We start from the raw sequence: 18939 nt of genomic DNA, 5'->3' as shown, positions 1-18939 counted from the left end.
AAACTGTTGTTTGTGAAAATTCAGCTTGCTGGAATTTTCTAAGTGAAAAATCCGCAGGCTGTAATTTTCCTCCTTGCTTTCCCAAGCTGCACTTCAGCACTCAAACTCTGATACCATGTAGAAATTTCTCATTTCCCACCTCGGTTTTTTAGTTTCACCTTATTTCTCCAAAATAGTTAAATGCCATTTCCCATATCCATACATTCAACAACTGGGAAATAAATTTTGTTGAAAACACAAATTCTGGAAAAATTACAGAATGCTGGAAAATGCAGAAATAAATATTAGCACATACAAACAGCCATTCAACACATTTAAACACAGTAATTTTTTGTCAAGGTGACCCTGGAAAAACCCCCTACAACTCTTGGGGAAAACCAGTTCGAAAGTTCCTTCTTATTTTTGGAAAATGCTTTTACAGTAAGAGAAATATTCAGCAAAAATCAGCAAGCAAACTTTTACAACTTATCTCATTTTTCGTGCCTCACAGCCAACTGGAAAAACTTGCAAACAACAAAAAAGAACATCAATAAATGTTGTACGGCCTCCTTGATTTTTGTGCCAAATTTCAGCGTTATATGTTGTCGTACGGCCTGCCTAGAAAAACATGCAAGCTGCCATAAACGCTGCTGGACGGTTTCCTCTATTTTTGTGCTAAAAAAAAAACAACAACAGTACAGTGTACGGATTTCTGCCTAGAAATGTGTCCCAAGGTACAGCCACTTGTTGTATGGCCTCCCTTGAAAAATGTGCCAGCAAATTTCAGACTTTCTGCTCCTCGATTTATGTGCTAACTTGTTGTACGAACTCCTTGGAATCTGGGCCAAAACTGCTGTATAGAAAAATGTGCCCAAAACCTACCTTTCACTGTGTGCTAACTCAGGACTTGCTGGAATGCTGCCTTGGAATGTGTGCCAAGTTGTTGCCTCCTCCTCACTGTCCAGAAATCTCCCTTGCTCTCTTGCTCTCCCTCTTTCAATCTACTCATGAAAGAATGAATGACATTTTCTTCCTTTCCCTCCTTTAATCTAACCCTAAGTGACTTTTGGGGAATCCCTAAATCCAATCGCTGAAATAGATTGAGATCTAGGGCTGAGATTAAATGCTCATTTAAATCTCACTTTCTATTTTTTAATTCACCCCACTTTAATAAAGACCTACTTAGTCATTTATTTCCAAAGTCACTTTTCCTTTCTAATTTTACATTGACTTTATTAAAGTCACTTTAAAATTAGGCATTAGTAACTTTATCACTTAAAGTCACTTTTAAATTAGATTTGACTTTATAAAAATTATAAAGTCACTTTAGGAGAAAAATTAAATTCTTTTGGACACTTTTCCCTAGTCCAAAATTCAAAGCCTTAGGGAACCACCTGTCCTCCGGTACCAAATTTCAACACCATCCTCCACTGACCCGAAGTCAGTGTCAAGAGTGTGTACCACTCTCACTGGCCCTAGACTAGTATCATTGATCCCATATCAATGAAGGTCATCCTAGCATAGGGAGTACAATAGATCCAATGATGCGTCCTGTTATCACTTAGAACTATAAACATATGTATATAATCCTTTGTCCAAGTTAAATGTCAAAAAGTTGGTGTCAAATGGTTTTTGTCCTATGTTTCTTACTTAGGGTTGAAGTTTTAAAGGTGTTTGATGTAAATCGTTCTCTAATCCTATTGATCATCCTCCATCATGATTGCTAAAGCCATGTCTTGTCTTATCCATGTCACCGATCCTTTCCGTAATTCCGCAGCGCAGTCTCATTGGTCAGTTTTGCAGCGTAATCATTGTTTAGCCATTTCGTAGCGCGTCAGCATCAAGCCGTTTCGCAGCGCATTATGCCAATTCATAACTAACTGCGCTACGAAATCGCAGATTCGTGCATTTTGCAGCGTATATTCCTCAAAGGGTCAAGTCTGTTGATGAGTCACCATTTCCGTCCGTTCATGTCAGTGGGCGTACCTCCCAAACACTCATTAACCATCACTCCACCAATAGATTTGTAGGCATGCACATAAATATTATTCAAATGGTTTTTACCGTGCAAGGATTTTTATTATGATCGTAGATTATGCATAAATGACCAACCTGTGTGATGAGATATTTGAGTTTGCAAGCGAGCCCGAGTTTTTCAAGTGAGCCTGATTACAAGCGAGCCCGCCTTAAAAGGAATTGAATTACCTTTTGAGTTGAAGTTGTTGGCCATTCTCTAGGTGAAAATTTCAAAAGCGAAATGGAGAGGAAAGAGCATAGGTCTGGAAAATGTCAGAGAACGGAGCCTGAAGGTTTGGATCTTGCATTAAGAGATGAAGGCGTGAAGAAAGCTTTCAAGGATGCCGGCTGTTGGAATTTCTGTAAGAAGCTGCAGGGTGGCCATGCTCAGGTAACAAAGGATTTTGCTTTGAACTTCACGGGTTTGAATTCTAAAATAGTTATGTTAGAAGTTCAAGTGTCTCCGGAGGCAATTGCTGCTGTTACTGAGATTCCAAGAGGGGGGCAAGAATGGTTTAAGAACTTTAAATTTGATATGAACCCCTGCAAAGAGTTTTTAAAAGAGGCATATGTGAATGAAAACCTAACAAAAGCAGTGCCTAGAAACTATGTTAAGGAGCACTATGCCCTTCTTCTCACCTGTATTCAGAAGTACTTAACCTGTGAGGGAAGATATAATAAAGTCTACTCTTATCACTTCAAATTGCTGTTACATTTCACTGGTAAAGCATCCATAGATATTCCCTTTTACTTGTTTCGCAGTCTAAGCAAAATGTGTGACAAAGTGCAATTAAGGAAGGATGACTGTGAAACATCTTTATTTCACCATGGTTTGGTTAAATTGTTAGTTTTGGATGGTCTTCAGAAAATAGGTAGGGATTGGGACTCCTTCATCTTCATGGCTGGTTTTCAAAGTAAAACAGGTCTTACTCCACAGCCAGTTAGAGAAAAAGAAAAATCAGTTGAAGAACCCACAATAGCTGAGCTTCGAAAGGAGGCAAAGGATAAAAAGAAGGCCAAGACACAGTTGAGAAAATCAGTGAAGCCACTGATCATTAAAGAGCAACCTCGGCCATCATCAAAAGAAGAAGCTAAGCACAAGAAAGCTGTACCTGGACCAAGTGGATCTGAAACAGTGTCAAGAGTTAGGACAAGGAGTCAAATAAGCAAAGAGAAAGGCAAAGCATTGGTTGTTGAGGAAAGCCCGATATCTAAGGCCAGCTTGAGTGATTTGCTTGAGGCCATTGAGTTTGAGCAGGTTGAACCAGTGCATATTGAACCAATGCACATTGATTTGACTCAATCATCACCAGAAAGCACTAAGAAAACTAAAGCTTCAAAAAGACTGAGGTTTGATGAATCAGGTGATGAATTTATCTTCAAACCAAGAAGACCTGTTACAAGAAAACAAGTAAGGGAAGCTGAAAATTTGCCCAGAACAGAGGTAGCAGAGGAATTGTCCAGAACAGAGGAGGCAGAGAAAATTAAGCAAAAAGACAAGAATAGAACAGTCATTATTTCCCAAGGAGGCAACATTATAGCTATAAAGAACTAGTTGGAGGCAGCAAAAAATGAAATTGCCAAAGTGAAGAGTGCCATTAGGGAGTCTGCAGTCAGGTATGCAAATTATCGAAAAGTTGTTTTGAGAGGAAGTAAAAACCTAGTAAGCCAGGTGGATTCAGTAGCTGATGTTTACACATGGACTGTTCCAGCTCTCAAACAGGCCAAATCCATTAGAAAAATAAACATGCATTTAAGAGCTGAAAACAAAGCCTTAAGGAAAGAGGTTGCAGACTTAAAGGGACAGCTAGGTCAAATAGCTGCTAATTGATGTTGAGAAAGGTGTTGTTCTAAGTTTTGTAAAATTTTGCTTAGTTTCATTATTTTGAGGACATATAGATCTCTGCCACATGTAAAGAAGATTTTAAAAATCAAAGGTCCAAGTAATGAAAATCTCAAGGAAAAGATAGATTGTTTAAACAGTTTTGCAACAGGCCAAATCCATTAGAAAAATAAACATGCATTTAAGAGCTGAAAACAAAGCCTTAAGGAAAGAGGTTGCAGACTTAAAGGGACAGCTAGGTCAAATAGCTGCTAATTGATGTTGAGAAAGGTGTTGTTCTAAGTTTTGTAAAATTTTGCTTAGTTTCATTATTTTGAGGACATATAGATCTCTGCCACATGTAAAGAAGATTTTAAAAATCAAAGGTCCAAGCAGTGAAAATCTCAAGGAAAAGATAGATTGTTTAAACAGTTTCGCAGTTTCGTAGCGCGCTACGAAACTGCGAAACTACTGTAGGTGTTGTTTTTAATACAGGCAAACAGTTCGATGGGATAATCAGAAATTTTCAAAGGAAACATCTGAGGGACATTTAAGAGACCAAATGAAGATAGCATAGCCATTCAAATGATGACAGGTGTACCTTTGTAAAAGTGTAATGTTTTGGTTCAAGTTAAAGTTTTGCTTGTAAAGGCACTTTATTACCGGTCATTAGGGTTTGGAAGGAGTTGCATACGAGGAGACTTGGCTGGCACACCTGTCCATCAACGAAGCCTCCAACACATCTGGAAACATGGTGGTGCTCTACATTTTTGGGGCATTAAAGAGCTGGAGACATGTTGCTGCATTTTCGAATAAGTGGTGGAAGACTGGAACAGGAAAAACAGGGGTTTTCTCCTAACATCTCTGAACCATCAAAGCATTCAGCATCCAAAGCTAGTATGGGACATTGAATCCTTTTCTCAGCTATCTTGGCCAAACTAAAAGGAGACAGGTGTCAAAGATCAAGAAAGAATCATTCTACGAGAAGGATAGAATTAGAGTTATAGTTAAATTAGGACTCTTTAAAATTCCAGTTTAGCACTTATTGTATTTAATGAGTTAGTTCAATAGTGGATAGGGGTAATTAGTGGCAGTCATCGAGCTCCCCTCATGCTGGAGGAGGAAGCTCAAAGTAGTTAAAGTTATGTTTCTATATATAGATGAAACTTTTATGTAATGAGGGTTGGATATTTTGAAAAAACAGAGTGTTATTTTGGCTTGTGTACAAACTCATTTCAGTAATACAAGTGACTGCTTTTCTTCTCAGGATTCATACAGTGTTTCAAATGCTCAAGATATGTGGTTTTGTTTTATCCTTTATGCTTTTACAGTTGTATAGATACACAATCACTCAGAATTCACTTTGCTGCTCTGATTTCCTGTGTGTATTTGTAAGCTGAGGTTTCTATGAGATGTGTTTTGAGTATTTAAACATTACATGCCCTGACTTCTATGAATGAGTAGTGTTATAGTTTACTGAAGGATGATTAACTCCATAAGCCCAATGGAAGTCTTTGTAATGTCTGTCCAGCCAGCATGTTTGTTAAATTTACCTTACAAGAGTTAGCCATCTTATCAATATTCAAAATCAATAACCTTTTGAGAGAGCCCTCTCACGCTAGGGAGGCTAATCCTTAGTCAAAAGATTGGTCTGAAACAGTTACACAGAGTCTACCTGATCAGAAGCCCTTCAGTGCTTGATCTTGTGATAACATTTTGGTGCGTCTTCCGAGAGTCTGAAGATTACTCATTCCCGAAATTTTAAGTTTGAACTTCTGAAGGTAGCAGGAGCTCAAAAAGGTTTTCGAGGCTTCATTCTACCTTGGTGACTCCATTAATTCTTAAAGTTTAAAAGGTGGCTTCGAGAGGAAGATATACAAGGAGTAATCCTGACCCAAACCCACCTAGTCCTGTGGATAATCCTAATATCATCTCAAGGAGTAGACAAAGGTTTGCTGATATACCAGGTACTTCAAATATTTCAAAGTCTTTGTTTCCTGAGTTTTCTAGAAGTCCTGAAGATAAAATTGTTGATGATAAAATTCAAGAAGTCTTGTTGAGGTCTGAAAACGAAGAATAACTTATTGGTATCATTTTGGATTTACAAAAGAGAGGTATTGATACTTCATCTTTAGTGTCACAAAAAGATAAGGAAGAGTTTTGGGAAATTGTTACTTCTGAATTGTTATTAGAGGAGGAGGATTTGAAACAGCTCAAGGAGCTTGACCCTTTTGAAGTTTTGCTTAAATCTAAAACTAGTTTACCTCTTCCAAATTGGAGTTCTTTTGTCAGTGGTTTACAAAGTCCCAATAGCCCTTTCCGTACTCATACTTTATCTTCTGCCTCTGCTAGTCCAAATAATCCTCAGATAACATCTCATACTAGTTCTGGTCCCTCTGGTCATACAATACCTGTTGTCACTGTTCCTCCATTCATTATGGATGTACCTGCTAGGTATGCTCCTCTAGCTCTCCCTGCTGTTTTGCATGATCTCCCTAGTAAATATGCTGCTAGAATTCCAACATGGGGAGGAGATGAAGACATTTCAGCTGAAGAACATGTGGATAGATTCAATGATTTTGTTGATAGGGAAGAAGTGGATAATGAAGATGTAAAATTAAGACTGTTTGCTCAAACCTTTATTGGGGAAGTCCGAAAATGGTTTAAAGCCCTGGGAGCTGGTAGCATTCATAGTTGGGCTGAGTTTGAAGATAGTTTTCTGAGGAAATGGGGAAATAGAACCAATCCTGTTCAAGCCCTCACTGAATATAATAGTCTAAGAAGAGCTCCAGATGAAACTGTCCAAAACTTTTCTAAGAGGTTTAATAAAGTATATAATTCCATTCCAGCCCATTTGAAACCTCCTGGAGCTTTCGCACAGTTAAGATATGCTGAGTCATTTGATTCAGATTTCTCTCTTTTGCTCAGAGAAAGAGAGTCTGCTACTCTGGCTGAAATGCAAAATGATGCAATTAAGGTAGATGTCAATATGCTTGCTGCTAAGAAGTCGAAGATGGCAAAGACTAAGATAAAGGAAGAGGAGAAACCTTCTACCTCTGCTCAAGAAGAGAAGTTTGAAACCATGATGAAAACCATGGAGAAATTGATGGATCAATTAGCACTTGGGAATACTGCTGCTCCCCAAGCACAACAAGAGCCTCGGTTTAGGAACCCTCAATTTAGAAGGCCTCAAAATCAGCAAAGGCCAAGAGACAATAGAAATCAGCAGGCAGATCCTCCAGTGAGACCTCCTTTCCAACAGAACATGGTGGATGAAGAAGAAGAACCTGAAGTTCCTGAGGAATCTATTCATTGTTTTGGTGAGGAAGACTCAGAAATTTTCTTAACTAAGGAGGAACATGATGAGTCTAGTTTGGTAAAGGCAGAAGAGGAGCCTTCAGATTTCTTAAAGGGTTATCAGCATGCCATATTTAAGATTCAGAAGCAGTACAATCTCAAAAACCGAGATGTCCCTATTACAGCAAATAAAGCACAGCCCAAGAAGAATATTTCAAAGGCAGTTAAAGATAAAAAGGAAAAGTCAAAGCAGATTGATGGTAAAGGTGATTCCTCTGTTGATAGAAAGGATATTCAAAACCCTGCACCTCCTAAGGAAATAGAAAGGTCTACTTCTATTTTTAATATAGAAAATGAGATTGCTAAAATTAAAATATCAGTCCCATTTAATGAAATTCTGAAAGTAGACAAATATAGAAGCAAGATTGTGGAAATGCTTAATTCTCCACCAGGAGGGGCTGATATTCTAAATGTACAAGAGGATAATCCTATTATCTGTTTAGGACCAAGACTTGAGGATGAACAAAATGATGAGTTTCCTCCTTTTTATATAAGCATTAATATCCATGATATGACTCTACATAATGCTATGCTGGATTCAGGGGCATCACATAATCTCATGCCTAAGGTAATCATGGAAAGACTGGGATTAGAAGTAACTAGACCATACAAGGACCTGTTTTCATTTGATTCAAAGAGAGTTCATTGCATTGGTTTAATTAAAGATGTTGTTGTGGCACTCACACAAATCCCAGCAAAAACAACTGTCATGGACATTGTTGTTGCAGACATTCCACCTAAGTTTGGGATGCTTCTTTCAAGGTCATGGGCAGCAAAAATCAAGGGTACCATACAAATGGATCTGACATATGCTACCATTCCAGTTTTTGGTGAACAAAGGAGGTTGTATCGTGAAACAAGGATGGCATATATGGTAAGCAGCAAGGACAAGCCTCAGAACTTTCCTATTTATTCTTGTGATACAGGTCTTGGATCAGCTATCATTTTCAATGAATCAGTTGGAAAAGAATCACAAGATGAACATGCAGAAAATCAGTGTCAGGAGGTACAGCAGAGAAATGAAAGAGACATCATTGGTTGCTGGTCCCTATACTTTGATGGAGCAGCAGGGAAAGAAGGCGCAGGAGCTGGGATTTGGATCACTAGTCCAACTGAAGAAAGTAAGTTCATGTCATACAAACTGAACTTTGATTGTACCAATAACATGGCTGAGTACGAATCTCTGGTTTTAGGCCTTGAAACCTTGATAGAGTTGAAGGCAAAGAACATTGCTGTTTATGGAGATTCTGAATTGATTATTAAGCAATTACAAGGTGCATATCAAACAAAAGATGCCAGGATGAGAGCCTACAGAAATTTAGTGGTGGAATTATTGGAAAAATTTCAATCCTATACCTTCAGTATAAAAACCAGAGATCAAAATTCTATTGCAGATTCTCTTGTTGTTGCAGCTAGTCTCTTTGTTATTCCTAAACATTCTTCTGATAGCTATGAAGTGAAAATTCGCCATAGACCAGTCATCCCAGATAATATTATAAACTGGCAAGTCTTTGAAGATGATCCGCAGGTAAGGAATTTTCTTGAATTGAAAGAGGAATTTGAGCATAATCAAATAGATCAGCAGAATATGTTAACAGAGACAAGGGAAAAGTTTGAAGTATTGCAGCTCCAAAACAACCTAATTCCTAAAGGCCTTATTCCACTTGAAAAATTATTTGATCAAAATGATGTGTTTAAAGCACCAAGATTGCAAGCTAATGAAGAGGAAATAGAAAGCTGTAATTTAGGTGACTCAGTTGTGCCCAAATTAGTCAAGATTTCAAAGTTCTTATCAGCTGATATGAAGGTCAAATATGTTGAAATGATGAAGAAATTTATTGATGTTTTCGCATGGAGCTATGCTGATTTGAAACAGTATGATTCTTCAATCATACAACATACCATCCCAATTAAGCAAAATGAGAAGCCTTTTAAGCAGAAATTAAGGAGGATCAATCCCCTTCTGATGCCACTGATTGAAAAAGAAGTGAAAAAGCTTTTTGATGCAAAAATTATTGTTCCAATCAGATTCTCAAATTGGCTTGCTAACTTGGTACCAGTCAGGAAAAAGAATGGGGAGATTAGAATTTGCATAGACTTCAGGAACTTAAACAAGGCTTCACTGAAAGATAATTACCCTCTTCCCAAAATGGATTTCATTTTGCAAAATATTGTTGGTTCACAAAGAATGTCTATGCTGGATGGCTTCTCAGGGTATAATCAGATCCTTGTTCATCCAGATGATCAGGAGAATACAGCTTTTACTACACCATGGGGCACATTTATGTATGCAAAGATGTCTTTTGGCCTCATGAATGCAGGAACAACTTTCCAGAGGGCTATGGACATTGCTTTTGCTGAAGAAAAAGATAAATCAGTGGTGGTATATCTTGATGATATCACAGTCTTTTCAAAAAGGGAAGAGGATCACTTAAAGCACCTTGAAAGGATCTTACTAAAGTGTAGGAGGTTTGGTATTTCTTTAAACCCAACCAAAAGTATCTTTGCTTTAACTTCTGGAAAATTGCTTGGACATATTATTTCTGAAGAGGGAATTAGGATTGATCATAATAGGGTTAGTTCTATTCAAAGGCTAGATTTGCCAAGGAGCAAGAAAGAGATTCAATCCTTTCTTGGAAAGGTTAATTTTGTTAGAAGATTCATTCCTAACTTTGCTGAAGTAGTCAAACATATAACAAAAATGTTAAGGAAATGAGCAGATTTTAAGTGGACAGCTGAAGCAAAGAAGTCATTTGAAGAGATTAAAAAAGCACTCACTCAAGCACCAGTCCTCATCAGCCCGGATTTCACCAAGGAGTTTTTGATCTTCACATTTGCTTCTGAAGATACAATTGCTGGAGTTTTATTACAGAAAGGAAGTCAAGGTATTGAACAGCCCATTTCTTTCTTTAGCAAGACATTGGCTAATGCTGAATTGAAATATAATATCTTAGAGAAGCAAGCATATGCATTGGTGAAAGCAATTAAGGATTTCAGAATTTATGTGTTGCACTCTCATATTGTTGCATATGTGCCAAGCGCTGTTATAAAAGATATTCTTACACAAGCTGACCTAGATGGAAAAAGGGGGAAATGGATAGCAAAGCTGTTGGAGTATGACATTGAGATCAGGCCCACTAAGTTGGTAAAGGGCCAAGGCTTAGCAAAATTGTTGACTCAATCAAATCTGGACTGCACTGATATCAATTTTAGCACAGAAATCTCAGAAATTTCTGAGATTGAAGAAGAATTGGTCCAAATCAATGAAAAAATTTTAATCTCAGAGTGGTATAAGGATGTAGCATTTGTCTTGCAGCACAATAGAGCCCCTGATAACCTTTCAAAATCTAAAGCTCGGTTCACAAAGTTGAAATCTCTCAGGTATTTTGTATATGATCAAAATTTATTTTGGAAGGATGCAGGAGGAATTTTATTAAATTGTCTCATTGAAGAAGAAGCTGATAAGGTAATTGATGAATTTCATAAGGGGGATTGTGGAGGCCATCACTATTGGAAAGCCACTGCTAATAAAGTTTTGAGAGCTGGATATTTTTGGCCAACTATGTTCAGAGATATTTATAAAAAGATAGCATCATGCCATGAATGTCAAGTATTTGAAGGGAAGAGAAAGTTCATGCCAATGCCATTGGTCCCTATTTATGTTGAAGCACCTTTCCAGCAGTGGGGATTAGATTTTATAGGGGAAATCCATCCTCCTTCATCAGGACAGCATCGCTGGATTCTCACAGCCACTCATTATTTTACAAAGTGGATAGAGGCAATACCTACCAGGCAAGCAAATGATTCAGTGATAATTTCCTTTTTAGAAAATAACATCTTATCAAGGTTTGGTTGTCCAATCAAGATTATCGCAGACAATGCCCAAGCTTTTAAGTCCAAAAGACTGATAAATTTTTGTCATCAATACCACATTTCCCTTGGTCATTCCACTGCTTACTATCCACAGGGAAATGGCTTAGCTGAAAGTTCAAACAAGAGTCTTGTGAGGATTATTAAGAAGTTGCTGCAGAAAAATAAAAAGGCTTGGCATTTGAAGCTGAAGTATGCCTTGTGGGCTGATCGAATTTGCACAAAGAGATCCATTGGAACATCACCATACGAACTTGTGTATGGAGCAGAGGTTGTATTCCCAACTTCTCTCGGGGTACCAGTTATGAAGCTGATTCAAGGATTAGAAGAGGAACCAAATGCCATACAGCGAAGGATAAATCAACTAATAGCTTTGCAGGAGAAAAGAAGTGAGGTGTTTGAAGGTCATCAACAAAACCAGAATCGGGTCAAGCGAGCATTTGACAAGAAGATCAAAGAGGTTGCATTTCAGATTCATGATAAAGTCCTGAAATGGGAAGCCAGAATTGAAGAGAAAGGTAAACATGGTAAATTTGAGAATTTGTGGAAAGGGCCATATCAAATTTCTGTTTTCCATGGAAATAACACCTATATTCTGCAGGAAGTTGATGGAACACCATATGCTGGAGGACCTGTTAATGGCAGGTTCTTAAAGCATTACAATCACTGAAAGTCTGCCAAGAATCTCATGAGCATTGTATATAACCGTTTTATGAATCTTTCCTGTTAAAAATAAATGACAAGCTGAACAGAAAAGCTTTAGCCCGAGGAGAAGGCCCACAAAGCTAGAAAGGAATGCTTGTCAACTGTGTGTGTGTTTTTAAGAAAAGGATAAAGGCACTGGAACTGCATGTTCTTAGTGTACCACAAGGGCACACTATCCCAAGTGGAGCCACTGTTATCACTTAGAACTATAAACATATGTATATAATCCTTTGTCCAAGTTAAATGTCAAAAAGTTGGTGTCAAATGGTTTTTGTCCTATGTTTCTTACTTAGGGTTGAAGTTTTAAAGGTGTTTGATGTAAATCGTTCTCTAATCCTATTGGTCATCCTCCATCATGATTGCTAAAGCCATGTCTTGTCTTATCCATGTCACCGATCCTTTCCGTAATTCTGCAGCGCAGTCTCATTGGTCAGTTTTGCAGCGTAATCATTGTTTAGCCATTTCGTAGCGCGTCAGCATCAAGCCGTTTCGCAGCGCATTATGCCAATTCATAACTAACTGCGCTACGAAATCGCAGATTCGTGCGTTTTGCAGCGTATATTCCTCAAAGGGTCAAGTCTGTTGATGAGTCACCATTTCCGTCCGTTCATGTCAGTGGGCGTACCTCCCAAACACTCATTAACCATCACTCCACCAAAAGATTTGTAGGCATGCACATAAATATTATTCAAATAGTTTTTACCGTGCAAGGATTTTTATTATGATCGTAGATGATGCATAAATGACCAACCTGTGTGATGAGATATTTGAGTTTGCAAGCGAGCCCGAGTTTTTCAAGTGAGCCTGATTACAAGCGAGCCCGCGTTAAAAGGAATTGAATTACCTTTTGAGTTGAAGCTGTTGGCCATTCTCTAGGTGAAAATTTCAAAAGCGAAATGGAGAGGAAAGAGCATAGGTCTGGAAAATGTCAGAGAACAGAGCCTGAAGGTTTGGATCTTGCATTAAGAGATGAAGGCGTGAAGAAAGCTTTCAAGGATGCCGGCTGTTGGAATTTCTGTAAGAAGCTGCGGGGTGGCCATGCTCAGGTAACAAAGGATTTTGCTTTGAACTTCACGGGTTTGAATTCTAAAATAGCTATGTTAGAAGTTCAAGTGTCTCCGGAGGCAATTGCTGCTGTTACTGAAATTCCAAGAGGGGGGCAAGAATGGTTTAAGAACTTTAAATTTGATATGAACCCCTGCAAAGAGTTTTTAAAAGAGGCATATGTGAATGAAGACCTAACAAAAGCAGTGCCTAGAAACTATGTTAAGGAGCACTATGCCCTTCTTCTCACCTGTATTCAGAAGTACTTAACCTGTGAGGGAAGATATAATAAAGTCTACTCTTATCACTTCAAATTGCTGTTACATTTCACTGGTAAAGCATCCATAGATATTCCCTTTTACTTGTTTCGCAGTCTAAGCAAAATGTGTGACAAAGTGCAATTAAGGAAGGATGACTGTGAAACATCTTTATTTCACCATGGTTTGGTTAAATTGTTAGTTTTGGATGGTCTTCAGAAAATAGGTAGGGATTGGGACTCCTTCATCTTCATGGCTGGTTTTCAGAGTAAAACAGGTCTTACTCCACAGCCGGTTAGAGAAAAAGAAAAATCAGTTGAAGAACCCACAATAGCTGAGCTTCGAAAGGAGGCAAAGGATAAAAAGAAGGCCAAGACACAGTTGAGAAAATCAGTGAAGCCACTGATCATTAAAGAGCAACCTCAGCCATCATCAAAAGAAGAAGCTAAGCACAAGAACGTTGTACCTGGACCAAGTGGATCTGAAACAGTGTCAAGAGTTAGGACAAGGAGTCAAATAAGCAAAGAGAAAGGCAAAGCATTGGCTGTTGAGGAAAGCCCGATATCTAAGGCCAGCTTGAGTGATTTGCTTGAGGCCATTGAGTTTGAGCAGGTTGAACCGGTGCATATTGAACCAATGCACATTGATTTGACTCAATCATCACCAGAAAGCACTAAGAAAACTAAAGCTTCAAAAAGACTGAGGTTTGATGAATCAGGTGATGAATTTATCTTCAAACCAAAAAGACCTGTTACAAGAAAACAAGTAAGGGAAGCTGAAAAATTGCCCAAAACAGAGGTAGCAGAGGAATTGTCCAGAACAGAGGAGGCAGAGAAAATTAAGCAAAAAGACAAGAATAGAACAGTCATTATTTCCCAAGGAGGCAACATTATAGCTATAAAGAACCAGTTGGAGGCAGCAAAAAATGAAATTGCCAAGGTGAAGAGTGCCATTAGGGAGTCTGCAGTCAGGTATGCAAATTATCGAAAAGCTGTTTTGAGAGGAAGTAAAAACCTAGTAAGCCAGGTGGATTCAGTAGCTGATGTTTACACATGGACTGTTCCAGCTCTCAAACAGGCCAAATCCATTAGAAAAATAAACATGCATTTAAGAGCTGAAAACAAGGCCTTAAGGAAAGAGGTTGCAGACTTAAAGGGACAGCTAGGTCAAATAGCTGCTAATTGATGTTGAGAAAGGTGTTGTTGTAAGTTTTGTAAAATTTTGCTTAGTTTCATTATTTTGAGGACATATAGATCTCTGCCACATGTAAAGAAGATTTTAAAAATCAAAGGTCCAAGCAGTGAAAATCTCAAGGAAAAGATAGACTGTTTAAACAGTTTCGCAGTTTCGTAGCGCAAGATAGACTGTTTAAACAGTTTCGCAGTTTCGTAGCGCGCTACGAAACTGCGAAACTACTGTAGGTGCTGTTTTTAATACAGGCAAACAGTTCGATGGAATAATCAGAAATTTTCAAAGGAAACATATGAGGGACATTTAGGAGACCAAATGAAGATAGCATAGCCATTCAAATGATGACAGGTGTACCTTTGTAAAAGTGTAATGTTTTGGTTCAAGTTAAAGTTTTGCTTGTAAAGGCACTTTATTACCGGTCATTAGGGTTTGGAAGGAGTTGCATACGAGGAGACTTGGCTGGCACACCTATCCATCAACGAAGCCTCCAACACATCTGGAAACATGGTGGTGCTCTACATTTTTTGGATATTAAAGAGTTGGAGACATGCTGCTGCATTTTCGAATAAGTGGTGGAAGACTGGAACCGGAAAAACAGGGGTTTTCTCCTAACATCTCTGAACCATCAAAGCATTCAGCATCCAAAGCTAGTATGGGACATTGAATCCTTTTCTCAGCTATCTCGGCCAAAATAAAAGGAGACAGGTGTCAAAGATCAAGAAAGAATCATTCTACGAGGAGGATAGAATTAGAGTTATAGTTAAATTAGGACTCTTTAAAATTCCAGTTTAGCACTTATTGTATTTAATGAGTTAATTCAATAATGGATAGGGGTAATTAGTGGCAGTCATCGAGCTCCCCTCATGCTGGAGGAGGAAGATAAAAGTAGTTAAAGTTATGTTTCTATATATAGATGAAACTTTTATGTAATGAGGGTTGGATATTTTTGAAAAAACAGAGTGTTATTTTGGCTTGTGTACAAACTCATTTTCAGTAATACAAGTCGCTGCTTTTCTTCTCAGGATTCATACACTGTTTCAAATGCTCAAGATATGTGGTTTTGTTTTATCCTTATGTTTTTACAGTTGTATAGATACACAATCACTCAGAATTCACTTTGCTGCTCTGATTTCCTGTGTGTATTTGTAAGCTGAGGTTTCTATGAGATGTGTTTTGAGTATTTAAACATTACATGCCCTGACTTCTATGAATGAGTAGTGTTATAGTTTACTGAAGGATGATTAACTCCATAAGCCCAATGGAAGTCTTTGTAATGTCTGTCCAGCCAGCGTGTTTGTTAAATTTACCTTACAAGAATTAGCCATCTTATCAATATTCAAAATCAATAACCTTTTGAGAGAGCCCTCTCAGGCTAGGGAGGCTAATCCTTAGTCAAAAGATTGGTCTGAAACAGTTACACAGAGTCTACCTGATCAGCAGCCCTTCAGTGCTTGATTTTGTGATAACACGTCCATCGATAGAACTACTATGGTCCCTATCCTCATTTCCCTGCTCATTGATCAGATGAGAGGTACTTCCCATGAGTCCTAGACTGCATAGGTAGGATACCTCGACAAGAGAACTAATCATCCTATCCACAAGTGAACGAATCATCATGTCTAGTGGATGCCATGGAGAACTAATCATCCTGGCCTACAGGAGAACGAATCATCATGTTCCACAATCGCCATGGAGAACAAATCATCCTGGCCCACAGGAGAGCTAATCATCATGTTCCATAGTCGCCACGGAGAACGAATCATCCTGGCCCACAGGGGAACTAATCATCCTGGCCCATAGTCGCCACGGGGTGTCACAGGGGAAGGTTGAACCTCTTACGCTGTACAAAGTGCACCAACAGGGGATGGTGAGTCACCCTGTGGTCATATGTCGCTCCAAGAAGTACCCTGCACCCCCCTGGAGCTCCCAAAGCTCAGTACATCATACTTGACCCTCATCAGAGGGTCTCTAAACAACACCAAGTCATTCTCGGAAAGTCAAGAATTTGACCTTTCCTAGGGGCTTTGTTAGAATGTCGACGACCTGTTCATCCGTACCGATATGTTGGAGCCTTATTGCTCCTCGCTGCATCATATCTCGAATATAGTTGTACCTGATATCGATATGCTTGGAGTGATCATGAAATACGGGATTTTCTGATAAACGGATCCTGCTCTTGTTGCCACATAGAATCACAGTGGTATCCAACGTAAATGCATACAACTCATTGAAGAGCTTTCGCAACCAGACTGCCTCACAGGAGGCCATGCTAGCAGCAATGTATTCTACCTCGGCGGTGCTCAAAACCACCAACTTCTGTTTCTTGCTCATCCAGGGTATTGAGGCAGATCCCAAAGAGAAACAACACACGGAGGTGCTCTTTCGGTCCTCCACATTGCCTACCCAATCAGCATCAGTATACCCAAGTAGTCTCACATTTCCGACAGTGTATCTTAATCCATGAGTGATTGTGCCACGAAGATATCTCAGCAAATTCTTGGCACCAATCCAATGTGAGTGACGAGGCTCAACCATATGTTGGCTCAAAGTGTTCACTGCCAAGCATATATTCGGATGAGAATTCACCAAGAACATTAATGCTCTGACGAGTTGTCGATACTTGGTAGCATTTCGTAAAATAGGTCCAGCAGCACTACCGCTTAACTTCTTAAAGTTAAGCTCCATCGGGGTAGTTACAGGGTTGCAGTCCACCATGCGGAATCTTTCCAATGTCTTCGCCACATACTTCCCTTGAAACAGGAAAATATCCCCTGGTTTCTGCCAGACTTCGAGTCCTAGGAAATAGTGCATGAGTCCTAAAGCTTTCATATCAAATTCAGAAGCCAGCTCCCTCTTACATTTGTGAATGAGAGGGTCTGCACCTGTTAGAAAGAGCTTTTCAACATAAAGCACCAGTATGAGAGGCTTGTCATCTATAACCTTGAAGTAAAGGTTAGGGTCGGCTTCACTCCTAGTGAATCCCAACTTCATCAAGTCATTGTCGATCCTCTCATACCATGCTCAGGGTGCTTGCTTTAGCCCATAGAAGGATTTTTTCAACCTACACACATGAGATCCTCGATCATAAATCTCAAATCCTTCGGGTTGCTCCACATAGACCTCCTCTTTGATCGAACCATGTAAAAATGCAGTCTTGACATCCATCTGATGTAGGTCCCATCCTTGCGAAGCAGCAAAGGCTATGATCGAGCAAATGGTTGTATATCGGGCAACAGGTGCAAATATCTCGTCATAGTCTATACCTTCCTTCTGGGAGAAGCCAGAGCGACAAAACGAGCCTTATACTTTTCCATACTTCTATCAGCTGCATGCTTTATCTTGTAAAGCCATTTTGAAGTGACAATTGTCTTGTCCTGGGGTCTGGGGACCACATCCCATACATCATTCTTCATAATAGATTCATATTCTACTAATCTCGACTTCCCTTTGACCAGCAACATAAACTCTGTATCCCTTAGTATTTTCACTATAACCCACAAAGATTCATTTCTTTCCGGATGCACCCAATTTATTCATTTTCTCTTTCAGCACATGAAAATATACAAGGCTTCCAAAAATTCTAAAATGAGATACGTCAAGTTTCTTACCGGTGAACATTTCTTTAGCAGTTTTGGAACCCAATGCTTGATGAGGGCATCGGTTTTGTACATATGCATCGGTGTTTGTAGCTTCGGCCTATAGGAACTTTGGAAGTCTTCGATCATGGAGCATAGCACGGACAGCGTCCACAATCATATGGTTCTTCCTCTGCCACACCATTCTGCTTAGGAGTATATGGTGTAGTAGTCTCCCTCTTAATGCCAGCCTCTTTGCAAAAGTCATGAAATTCATTGGATTCATATTCAGTGCCATTATCAATCCTTAGGATTTTGATCTTCTTTTCAGTTTGATTCTCGATCAAGGCTTTGAAGTGTCGAAACCAGGAAAACATTTCATCCTTCTTTTTCAAGAAATGTATCCAAGTCTCGCAAGAATAATCCTCTGTAAAGGTGAGTTAATATAAATATCCTCCCAAGGAGTTCACAAGCATCATACCGCATATGTCTGAGTGAACCAACTGCAATATATCGGAGGTCTTGCTTTGACTTAGGGGAATGGTCCCCTTTTGAGCTTTCCTTCGACACATCCTGAACATACACCTCCTTGCTCTAATCTGAACTCGGGCATCCCGGTCACCATTTTTCTTACATCAGATAGAGCTTTATAATGAAAGTGAGCAAACCTCCAATGCCATAATTTGCACTGAAGAGATGTGTCACAAGACATGACACCCAATGGACTTCCTCCGACCTGATATAATGAATCAACTCGAAACCCAAGAGTAAAAGCGTCTTTAAAGTTCTTTTTTCCATACACGCACCTTGCCATCGCTAAAAGCCACCTTGTAGCCTTTGTCTTCCATTGCCAAAATGGACACCAGGTTCTTTTTGAGATCAAGTACATATAATACATCTTGTAAGTGGATGGTATTACACTGATTCAATTGAAGAGTGACATTTCCTACGCCTTTCACGGGATATTTTGAATTGCCTCCAAGAACAATCTCCAGGTTGGTTTCCATCTCTACCAGATTATAGAAAGCTTCTTTGTAACCAGTGAAGTGCCTTGACGCACCACTATCAATAAGCCAATTTCTCAGCGAGTCCGGGGGAGCAGTGGTAGATAGAGCAGCTGGTA

This window comes from Pinus tabuliformis, chromosome 8 (assembly GCF_031772625.1).
Source record: "Pinus tabuliformis cultivar Carrire ecotype Pingquan chromosome 8, CPIR1, whole genome shotgun sequence".
Classification (NCBI taxonomy): Eukaryota; Viridiplantae; Streptophyta; class Pinopsida; order Pinales; family Pinaceae; genus Pinus; species Pinus tabuliformis.
The sequence above is the reverse complement of the archived record's forward strand: the minus strand, read 5'-3'. Positions refer to the sequence as shown.